This window comes from Sinohyriopsis cumingii, chromosome 10 (genome assembly GCF_028554795.1).
Source record: "Sinohyriopsis cumingii isolate HCF-2022 chromosome 10, ASM2855479v2, whole genome shotgun sequence".
In the NCBI taxonomy this organism is placed as follows: Eukaryota; Metazoa; Mollusca; class Bivalvia; order Unionida; family Unionidae; genus Sinohyriopsis; species Sinohyriopsis cumingii.
Window position 1 is genome coordinate 93,519,070 of NC_142970.1, and position 12,462 is coordinate 93,531,531.

At 33.9% G+C, this 12,462-nt stretch overlaps 1 protein-coding gene across 1 annotated transcript in view; it reads left to right on the forward strand.

Annotated features, from left to right (window-relative positions):
- Positions 1 to 5,660, forward strand: part of LOC149790598 (vesicle-fusing ATPase-like) — a 97,785-nt gene extending 92,125 nt beyond the window's left edge. The window contains exon 23 of the mRNA XM_089972698.1: positions 5,025 to 5,660. The gene's annotated coding sequence lies outside the window, so the exon portion shown is untranslated. The remainder of the gene's footprint in view (positions 1 to 5,024) is intronic.
- Positions 5,661 to 12,462: the final 6,802 nt, after the last annotated feature.

Genomic DNA, 12,462 nt, shown 5'->3' on the forward strand with positions numbered 1-12,462 from the left:
TAACATGGAAGTCCCATTGTCCGTAAATCGCCCCCATTCACTGATATTATATGCAGGTTTAAAACTGATCATCTGTTGTTACAGAGCCACGACAGACTTATTTTACGTGATTATTTCTAAGTTACCTTATCTTACATACTATCAACTACTTTCAAATATAATACTTTCGCAACAAGCAGAAGGGTGCGGGCTTGATATTCGTCATCGGGTCAGCCAGTGACATCTTTTGTGGTGGTCCTTAGGAAGCGAAATTTGGAGTCTAAACTTAATATGTAACAGCGCCGTTAAATATTACTATTATTTATACATGTTCGGAAAAAAATTATCATAAAAAGTAAACAAGAATGGACAAAGGAAGGACGCAATAGCTTTCAGAATAGACACAAACAGAAAAGTGCTAATGGTGTCATGTCGCTGTCAAAATTATCACATGTCTGATAACTGATGCGGCTGTTGTGAGTCTTAATAAATCTTTCCTGTAAAGATTTCGGAGTGAGATTATTTGTTTACCACACGAATAGGAACGTTAGACTGTAAATCAAGTTTTGGAGAAGCGTCAGACAAAAGTCAGCGTTGTAAAGGGACTCTACCAAATTAGGCCCAATTTAACAAACCAGTCAATCTTGTAACGCTTCCCTCTACCATACTAGGCCCACTTTGACAAAACCAGTCAATATTGTAAAGTGTCCCCCTACCATACTAGGGCCACTTTGACAAAACCAGTCAATCTTGTAAAGCGTCTCTCTACCAAACTAGGCCGACTTTTAACAAAACCACTCAATCTTGTATCTCTCTCTCTCTCTCTCTCTCTCTCTCTCTCTCTCTCTCTCTCTCTCTCTCTCTCTCTATATATATATATATATATATATATATATATATATATATATATATATATATATATATATATATATATATATGCATGCATGTTTCCACTTGAATATATCTGGCTCATAGAATGAATAAATAAAATCGGGAGAAAAGTTTGGAGACTTCACTCTGTAGGAAATAGAAATACATAGATGTCCACGTCTCACTACATTCGCCAGCCTGGTTGATTTTAATCGACAGTACACCACTGTGACCTACATTTAAAACGGAATATGGTACTTTGTGCTATGATCTATGTAAATCGTTACTTTACGCAATTTTTATGTATATTTAATTTGCATTGTTTGTTAGTTTTTTTTTAATATTCCTAATATGCTATGGATAATTGTATTTTGGACTTGACCATGTCCAAGATCAAGTTCAGTTTCTGCCTGACCTGAATAATTGAATTTTTAATTATGTAAACAACTAATGCGTAGCTAATATTGTCTCTATGACAATGGGTTTAGTATTAGGATCATTAGTAATAGAAGTAAACATATCTGTCTTTGTCTGAGTCAAGGACATTGTATTTACCGTTATTGTAATTTTAGTAATAAACTTTAATTACACTGGACAACAAATTTTTACAAAAGTCATGTTACTGAAATAAAATTAGTCAATTCTTATCAATTTTTATGTGCTGAACACGAATATGACAGTCAAATTGCAAAATTGGCTCTAGTTTTTTTGTAATCTGCAAGAAATTAATGTTTACATAACGAAATGCATTCCAATAGTAAAAGGTCAACTGTAATAGCCTACCTATAAAAAATCAAGTCATTGACTACATCTTAGATTTCTTCGCCTGTCTCTTGTACAGCTGTTCGGGAGCATCTCTGAGGAGTGTCCAGCAGTAGTCAGCCAGCATTGTAGTGGACCATTTTCCCTGGTATCTTTGTTCCATTGTTGCGATATCTTGATGAAAACGTTCGCCTTGTTCATCACTAACAATACCACAGTTGCTAGGAAAGAAATCCAAATGGGAATGAAGGAAGTGAATCTTTAGAGACATATTGCAGCCAAGTTTCTTATACTTCATCAACATGTCTTCTACTAGTTCCTTATAGTTTTCTGCCCTAACATTTCCGAGGAAGTTCGTAGAAACTAGGCGAAAAGCATTCCATGCTTGTTTCGCGTCACCTTCCAGCAAGTTGTTGAACCGGTCATATTTGAAAAGCTCTCGAATCTGAGGACCCACAAAAACTCCCTCTTTAATCTTTGCTTCGCTGAGTCGAGGGAATTTTTCATGCAGGTATCGGAATGCTGGCAAAGTCCGGTCAATGGCTTTCACGAAGTTCTTCATCAAACCTAGTTTGATGTGAAGGGGTGGTAGCAAGATTTTCTGAGCCTCAACCAGAGCTGGGTGTTGGATATTCTTCTCTCCAATGGCTACATTCTGCCTGTGAGTCCATTCCTTCCTCATGTAGTGCATTTCCCTTGCTCGGCTATCCCACTCGCATAAGAAACACATGTATTTTGTATATCCTTGATACAGTCCCATTAAAAGGGCAACTACCTTCAAATCACCACAGAGGTGCCAGCTGTACTTGTTATACTCAATGGAATTCAGTAGCTGCCTTAAGTTATCGTATGTCTCTTTCATGTGGACAGCATACGCTACTGGAATAGATGGAAGAATGTTTCCATTGTGCAAAAGCACAGCCTTGAGACTCAGTTTCGAAGAGTCCACAAATAGTCTCCATTCTTGTGGGTCATGAGTGATTTTTAAAGCATTCATGAGGCCCTCAATATCGGAACAGAATATCAGATTACTTTCCTTTCTGAAGAAAGGCTCCAATTGCTGGTGGCGCTTTCGATATGCAGTAATTGTGACATCTTCTTCTAGAAGATTCCATTGTTGGAGTCTTGATCCTAGCAATTCTGCCTTGTTCTTTGATAAGTCCAAATCACGAATCAGGTCATTTAGTTCTTCCTGTGTTATTCTGTGTGGGGTTGATGATGCACCACAGTGAAAATCTGGATCACTGCATGCTGATGGACCAGGAGAAGAACAGGTCGACTCACCTTTGTCTTCGTCAGATGAATCAAGAGAATATTCTGCTGGAGGTTCTGGAATAGGAAGTCCCTCACCATGTGGAACTGGTCTCAATGCAGACGGAATGTTTGGGTAGACTATTCTCGACTTCTTTCGCTTCGTTATTCCGCCGGAAAGAGGAGGAACCAAGCAGAAGTAACAGTCATTTAGGTGGTTGCTTGGCTCTCTCCACACCATTGGGACTGCAAACGGCATTGATGACCTTTTGCAATTCAACCACTGTGAAAGCTGTGTTGTACATGTAGCACAGCATATATGCGGAGCCCAAGGCTTGTCTTGGTCACCAACCTTGCATCCGAAGTAAAGATGATATGCCTTCTTCACTTGAGAATTGATACTTTTCTTCTGGTTGGCAAATGTCACTTCCCCACAAATATAGCAAAAATTGTCCGCGGTATTAACACACTTTCGAGGCATTACTGTTCTTTATTGTACGTAAATGGATAAAATAATAAGTTTTATGTAACAGTAGCTTGAACTGTCTCGCACAACGTCTAAAATATTTTAAATGCTGAACCTATCTGATTGGGCTTTATATAGTACACTGCTTACGTCAGCTTCAGCAGCCGCCTGGCATTAGTATAATAGGCCTACACATGTATAGTACACTGCTGACGTCAACTTACTTCAGCAGCCGCATGGCATTAGTATTGCATTGCATCAGAAAATGATGCAATCAACTGTGGATGATGTGAGCATGATGGTATTATGCAATGTTACATCATTATTCCGGATGTTGCTGCAGTCCTACTGGAGAAATTTACACAGTGAAACATAGAAAATGAGGTATATGAATATCTTCAAAACGAGAGCCAATACAAATTTTTCACGGTTATATTCGTTTTCGGCACACCAAAATACTACAGATTAGGGCCTTTTCAAGTCAGTAATGATTTCACTGTTGACCAGTGTTATTACTAAGAGTTTATATTATAAACAACCTTCTAGAATGAAATTTTCCGTTAGGCAATAGTTGTTTTTAGAAAATGCCAATTGTGACTTAGGTCATATATGAAATCTTGTTTACAGGAAATTATTTAAGCAGAATCAGTTGTATTATTATTGTGTCCATTATTTCATTTGGGCTAAAATTAATTTATTCACATTCTTTAATTCAAGTATTCTTCTTTGGAAATACAAAGTGCCCAAAGTAACATTCTTAGAAATAGTGAATTGGATTTATATTGAAATTTAAATAAGGTTATAGTCTTGGATTGTATTATTGTGATTCAACAAACGACTTTTGGCACATCACTACGACACGGGCCAACAAAGGCACATCAACACTTCCAGCATTTGTTTTATTTTGGATTACCACCAAAGTTTATTCAGATCTTTAGTCATTAGGACTTGTATTATTAATTCTAGTATTATTCGTAATTTAATTCGCAATACCACGAGTTCCGTTTCTACATTTTCACTTTATGTACGAAGGAATATCTTTTTTTAAAAAATTTTACAATGCCTGTTGCTTCTCGCTCTTTTCTTTTACTTATTTTAAGACCACAGAGTCGTAATACAATAAGCTGACATTTCTTGCGATACTTATAATATCAAGTGAAGTGTAGGCAACATGAAGTCTAATAAGCTTTACGTCAAAAATGAAGAGTCATTATAGAATCATTAGTTTTACAAGGTCAGTTTAGAATTTTCCAGGGGAAAAAATCATTTAATGTGCAAGTAGCATGAAATGTAGTGCCCATTTCGCTGTAGTTGAACGTTGTTGTTGTTGTTGTAGGGTTTAACGCCAATTTTCAGCACACGATAGGCTATACATGGTGGTCAGTATTAATGGTGGAGCAAGAACCCCGGAAAACCCCGGAAAGAACCATCGACCCACGAGAAGCTACTGGCAATCTTTCTCACATACTCACATTGGCTGAATCCGAGACTCGAACCCACGCAGACAGAGGTGAGATGGCAGTGATCCGTAACGGACAGCGCTTTAGACCACTCGGCCACTCGAGGCCCATGTAGTTGAATGTCATAATATAACGATGAGTGTGAAATGTAGTTAACGTTTAAATAATTCATTAGAATTGATGATGAATTTTAATATTTTAGCATAAATTATCAAACTATTGTATTTTATTTTCAGAAGCTGCATAACGGAAAATTCAACCAGCTTTTAATCTATTTGTCATAAAGAGTCATGAACATAATTCTGTTGAAATTTGGTGGAGCTACAGGCGCATGGATCTGGAGACAATCAAGACACTGTAATTAGATTATGAGGAAAAAGGCCTTTTACACCCAAGCGCCCTCACAGGGACTCAAGAGAGTTTATACATCCAGACACCCAAATGCCCTAACAGAGATCCAAGAGATATTCGGTCTCCAGAGAGTCAAACCCAATCACAGAAACTTTGGGGAACGTTGATAAATGAGACAGAATAAGAAATGTACCTCGAATATGTCTTTACAATAAGAAATTCAGGAATCAGCTACTGCCTGAACGTGATAAAATAAATATTATCTCGAATGTCACAGAGAGAAGCGAAGAGATATCTCATTCTTACAAATTGTGCGGGGAAATTAAACGTACACTAAAATATGAATGCAGTTTTAGATCCAATATTCCAGATTCTTTGAAACAAAAATGGCAGAGTTTAATTATTCTTGGCTTGTTCTGACTTTATCAATTGACTTTTATAGTGGATAGCTTTTCATTGAAGGCACTCAAAATATTTTAGGCTCTTCATTGTTAAAAAAAACAATAAAATATTTTCCTTTCTTTTTGGGCTCTGAATTTTATTTTTTTTATTAATCTATCTATCGAATCACTTACCTTTTATTTTGTTTACTATATTTTCCATCATACTTGGTTGTATATATGCTATTCTGCTGTCGTTTACTCTTATTCTGCCTCCTTACAGGGGAGCACAAGTTTGTGTGAATCAGGATATAACAGTCACAAATTTTAACGACGGCGGCTCTGGCGTCGTCATCGTTGTTTTCATTATATTGTCATTGGTTTAGTTAAAGTTTTCAGACAATGTTTTGATTGTGGACTCGGCCTGGTTTCATTGTTACTTTTTAATCAGCCTATTTGTTTTTTCTCTCATTTCCTTTACCATTTTCAAACTCATTTGCTTTCTTGCCTTTTCATCACTTTATCTTGGTTTGTTCTCATTCTACTATGCACACACTCACGATACATACACACATACATAAGCTTGAACATTCACGTATAGACATATGCATGTGTATATATGTCTAAACACATGCACACAGATAAACTTACTCATTGTCATTATTTTAGCTGATCTCCAAGCTAGGAATTAGTCATCAGTTTTAATGACACCATATTTAAACTGGTTTTCAACGTTTACAAGAATCATCATAACCTTCCTTTTGCATAAGTGTGTATTTTATACAATTGAAACCATATCACCATGGTTGTTTTAGATTGATAATCATTGCTCGCAAAGTCTGCCACCAATATTATCGTGCATTGAATCTTCCAACTGGTAGACAAATCACCTCATATACTATAACTTCTCTTTGCAGAGTTTCTCGGTAACATTAGGTTGTTCTCGGTAACATAAGGTTGTTCTCGGTAACATTAGGTTGTTCCTCACTTGAACTATATATTTATATTTTGAAACCCTAACCGTTTCTCTTATTTCAAATAACGGCGTTCCAAACGTCTGCGTTACTAAGAAACAAAATAAATTAATCCCAATTTTAGATTTTTGTTTTGCTTCCTTAAACCAGGGTCAAGTCTATGGATCTGTACTATGCGTTTTTTTATATTTCATTACATCTAACCGTTCTGTATACCGCTCCGATGGCCTAGAGGTTAGAGCATCAACCTCAGATGCGTGAGGTCGTGGGTTAGATCCCCGGCCGAGTCATACCAAAGACTTACAAAAATGGTGCGAATAGCTACCTCGCTAGGCGCCCAGCATTAAGTGGTTAGTGCTAGGACTGGTCGGCCTGGTGTCAGGATAATGTGACTGGGTGGGACATCATACTATATGTCTGCGGCATGATGCCCCAGTGCTAGACATCACTATAAATGCCACGCTGCAAACATCGTAGCGATATGACTGAAGTATTGTTAAAGCTATGTTAAAAATTAAAACCCACACCAAACCATTCTGTGGTTTCGTTTTAAGTGCAAGACATTGATATTCTTCCTTTCAAGGTTTTATTAAACCTTTTCAAGACCCAGGCTTTTAAAAAACATAATAGTATGTCGATAAATACTAAACTATAGCCTTTAAAGAATCTTCTGTATCTTCCTATAACAAAATTATATTTCTTAATCAAACTGCACCTTTATTGGTTTTAGATCTCTCAATATACATGTAATTGTATAAAATATGTCGTCACCTCTTCTAGTTTTCAACTTTTCAGCCTTTGAGTATTCTGAAAAAAATATATATGACATCAATCTCTACTTATGTTCGTCATTATCATTCCAATGTGCTTGCAAAATGACTATATCTGCCTTCAAATCAGAATCAATATCCCTTCTTTGGAAATGTTTTTTTTTTCTTCTCGTTTGCATGTGTGCAATGTACATGGATAGTTCAGGTCACCATTTTATTTAATTCTCTGAATTAATCTTCATTTCAACTTATTTGATTCTTCATTTATGTAAGCAACTTGACTTTTAGGATCATTGCATATATATGTAAGATATTGCTCATCTGTTACTTATTTTAAAGATATTATTATGGTTGAATATAATTCAGAGGACAGGTTAATATGTATGGTTGAATATAATTCAGAGGACACGTTAATATGTAAAGGATACGCGTAGTATGAATAAGTGCTATGGGATGTTATTGGTGTAAAATGAAGAAACAAAATCCCCCCAAACAAACCGAAACAAAACAAATATAAATGGAGAAACTAAATAACAATTAGCACACATGTAAATGACGTGTAAATATCATAAAATCAAGCAGCTATTATAACGAAGGAAATATAAGAGAAAACAATAAATTCATAATTGCATGCGAATGTAGAAAGGCTGTAACTAAAGATTATTCATGCAGTTTGATTGTATGCCAGCAAAAAGGAAGTGTCATAATTTTTTATCTTTACTACACCCAATATTTCGGAATTTATTCTAAAATTATAGAATGCCAGTCTCTGCCACATGCTGCCAAGTAATTCGATATAAGTCAGTTTGTTTCAGGTTGGACATATTAGTAACTCAATTGAAAATTTTAATTCAATTCAATTATACGTTGCACTTACAAACAACGAGAATCGTTCGAGCTTTCATACTCTTGGATTGAGGTTCGTAGTGTCATTCATCAGATAGTTACCATCGTGGATTGAGATTATTCGTGGTTGTCGTGTGGACGCCATGGAATAACAGGTTCATATTTATTATTGAGAACTATACTTGGTTTTCAATTAAATCTCAATGACGTTATTTGTATGACAATCTAATCCAATATCATACTTCTTGATAAACTCTTCATTTTATCATCAGTTGATTACCTCCATGTACACTGATTTATTGACAAAATACACATTTATAATATCCTTTGATGAGTATTATGCACATTTGTCATACCTGTTGACAAACTGCATATGCATGTTCCTGTTCTAGATTTATGCCAGCATCTTGCAAATATATATTCTTGTGGTTGGTTATGGTGTTTGAATTCCTAACCAATTTGTATTTATACGTATCAAAACAGTAGCTAAACCAATATCACCACCATTTAAGTAATATAATTTGTTTAAACTAACATCTTTTTGTTTCTTTGTTATACTTTTATCGCATCTCAGGTCTTTTTTATTGGCCTTTAACATTATTTTGATTTCAATCCATGTTTCCTTTTAAATTCATCTCTACGTGTATCTTTATTAATCTTTTATATTTTCCCGATCACATTCCATTTAAATGTAAATAATAAAGAAAGTATGATCGTAAGTAAGTTTTAAAATTACAGCAATATAAAATGAATTTTTATTCTAAAAATAGTATGCTAAAAATAGCAATGAAATATAAAGTTGAAGAATCAACTAAAATTACACGAAATAATAAAGATCAGTGATAAAATGTGGATGCTAATTTACAAGAGTTGGAATCCATGCATGCAATCGGATACTATATTATTGTTTAGTATTTGACTTATGCTTTTCTTCATCTGTAGGTTTACCTTGATCACATTCAGTTTAATTTTATACCAAAACAAATGAAATAATAATACAAATAGAAAACATTCTTTGCAAATTGTCAGCTAGCGGTAATATAAAATAATACATTTTTGAAATAGTCAAATATAGAAAAATTGTAATTAGGACTTATATGAAATGTAAAGTAATAAAGGGGATAAATAAATCTCGTGCAGTTGATAAAAACAAGCTTTACAAGAAAAGAATAAAAATGGAGAGAAGTTCAATTAAAGAGAAATGTCGCATTGTCAAAAAGAAGCTAATTCTTGTGATAAAAGAAGCAAATCCGATACTTTGTTATAATTTCGATGTGTTCTGTGTACCGAGTTTTACTGTAGGCGGTTAATCTTTGCTAACCCTAAAGTTGTTCGTGATGATGGCTTTGATGTAAATTATTTTATTTCTAGTGATTCTTGTGAATTATCTGATGCATTGGTGTAATTCGAGGTCTATGTACTCTAGTGGAAACGTACCAAAATTGTGCCACAATAACACTATAATCAGCGAATGCGATAATATAAAATAAACAGCTTTAATTATTTGATAAAATTTTAAAAGCATTATTTAGTTTGCTTTCTGTCATATTTTTTTGATGTTTTCTTATAATTAATGCAGATGAATGTTATCAAGCTCTCACACAGTGCATGAAGAGGCAGTTCTACATCCATGAACATTTTGTTGCAAGTAATATTTGTTCAGCCATGTCTGTCATTTATTAAAAACGTCAACCAGTACAATTGTACTAAGTGAAAAGTTTGTTGTTAAAATTGTGAGACCTTACAATGCCTTTGTAATTTAGCCGTTCTTGCATTGAAAAACAACCTCAGCCAAAACTGGACTGGAAAATAACTTGTTAGATGCTCTTTAAAGGCTTGCAGTAGGGTGAAAGAAAAACCGTATTATTATAAAGAAGCACACAAATCCCGATTAGTTGCAGCAAAAGAAAGAGTAAGGATAGATATCAACAATGCTAACCGTAATATGACCTCCCATTGAATAAGTGGTGTCTATAGACAACAATCTTGTCTGGTCTATTCACATTAAATGTTTCAAAATGGGATGAGTCTTATGGTCGGTTAAGAAAATCAAAACATTCTTTTCTTTGCAATATATGATTATCTTTTACAAAAGTTATATTCACCCATATTTTAACTATTGTAATTTGAGGTAATGTCTCTAACATTACATACTTTTAAGACTCATAAAGAGTTTAATTAATTATTTAATTATAGATCAATGAACAGACACTTTTCAGGACGCAATGAAGTATACAAGTGTTACCAACATATCAAGGAATATTCATTAGGATGGCGACATTTATGTATGTAGTGTCCAAAAAAGACATTCCAGTCTATCTATGCAATATCTTTCACCAAAGGGATGCTGACGGTACTCCAGATGTCAGGTCTTTTGGAAGTAACAAAAAAGGAACTGTTTATAAAGAGATTTTAATATACTTGTTCACTTGCATGGGACATTATTCACACTGACATGAGGCAGACGCCTAGCATTTATTCTTTCATAATCGATGTCCTAAAGAATTGAAATATTGAAACACTCGCACAAGTCTAAGTAATGTAAAATTCCTGCCGCTTTTCTCTGCTTATATTTTCTTGATTGTAGCTTGTACATTTTTGTCTTCGGTTAATTGGTCAATTCATTTTTATTCACTGATGCTTCTGTATTACAAGTTTGAAACTTCTTCGGTTTTCATAACTCATTTTCTTAGTGTCAAGCCGAATTGTTGTTGCATTGTGCTGTATATACTGTAGATATTGTACACAAGAGAAGGCCCCAATATAGATAAGTTCATATAACTAATTAAGTTGAATTCATTGAATAAATTTATTAACATTATTATTATTATCATTATTATTATTATTATTATTATTATTATTATTAATTTTCTTGATTTGCTTCACTTCCATTTTTCCAATATCTTGATTGTTAAAATTTACCAATTACCTCCGTGTATATCTTATGTGCTATACTAATGTGCAATTCTTGATTATCCTGTTCATTGTTAGATGAATAATACTGTTGTTATTTGTTCCCTGTCTAAAGCCTAATTTCTTTAGAAAGTTGTTTATGTGCCATCAATTAGTGGAAATATGCAAGAATATAGTAGGGACTGTTTGGTTTGGACATTTAAAAATCCTTGTTACGATAATAACAATTAAGGCGAAAAAACAACATTATTATAACACCCGAAGGTAGTTTAACTTATAAAAATTCACACACTAATTTGACATTCCTCATTGTTCCTTTGAATGCCATTCTTTAGTAGATGGATACAAGAATTTGTTAACCATGGTAGTTTTAAACAATATGATATACACTATAAATTAAAAAAACATAAATTTAAAGTTGAGAATGAAATATGTTACCTTTTTAATTCCAGCAAATTCCTGAATAATGTCAAAATACAGAAAATGGATGTTATACATTTATTTTGTTCTTCACAAATTCTGGTAACTGGACATGATTTGAATCATTTTTCATCTGCCAATTCAGCTTTATATGGCTCTATTATAAATTTACGTATTTCTCCTTGGCCTGATTTATTATCTGTTGTGCTGTATGTTTTGTGCAGCTGTCCGGACCATTGTATAGAGATTGTATTTTTAATCTTTACTCTTATCTATTACGCAATATTCATTGGCAAAAGACCCAATTAACATAAACTTATCACATAATGACCCAGGTCCTGGTTTACATTTTTCTACATCTTCTCTGTAAACATCTTATTCCAAAACTGTGACAGTGGTTCTATATGTTCTTAATTTTCTTTACTTTGAATTCTTATCGTCTAAATTCTTTTCTTTTTCTTTCTTTTTTGCATTCTTGTTTAATTAGAAGTCGATTATTTATTCATCTAAAATAGTTTTTTTACGACGGTTAAATGTACTGTCTATTAACAGTATTAGGTATGTCAAATACTTGATTTATATGAAATCACCAAAAATTATATATAAAACACAAAGTGAGAGGCAAAACGTATCAGTATATTAGTGGTTAGGTCTTGACAACTGGCATATAATTTCTGAATTTATAAATTTATCCTTGTAAAAATGTTTCGTTTGTAATGACTTAATATATCTGAATTTGATTACTAAGACACGGGTGATATATGTTGTGCTAAAAAGCTTGCTGTATCTCTGATAGAGCTACTATACTCAAATTGCTACATTAAAAGGCTAGATTTAATTTTCAGATGTATTCTGTTAGATACAGAACACTCAGTGCTTGTTATCTGTAAGGACATGCGTCATCTGGCTTTATTACTGGCATATATGTATGACATGTTTTGTTAAAAATACGTTCTGTAGACAGACATAATATCTTCCTAATTACGTCAGAAAAATTTACATTTCGGATAATACATTATG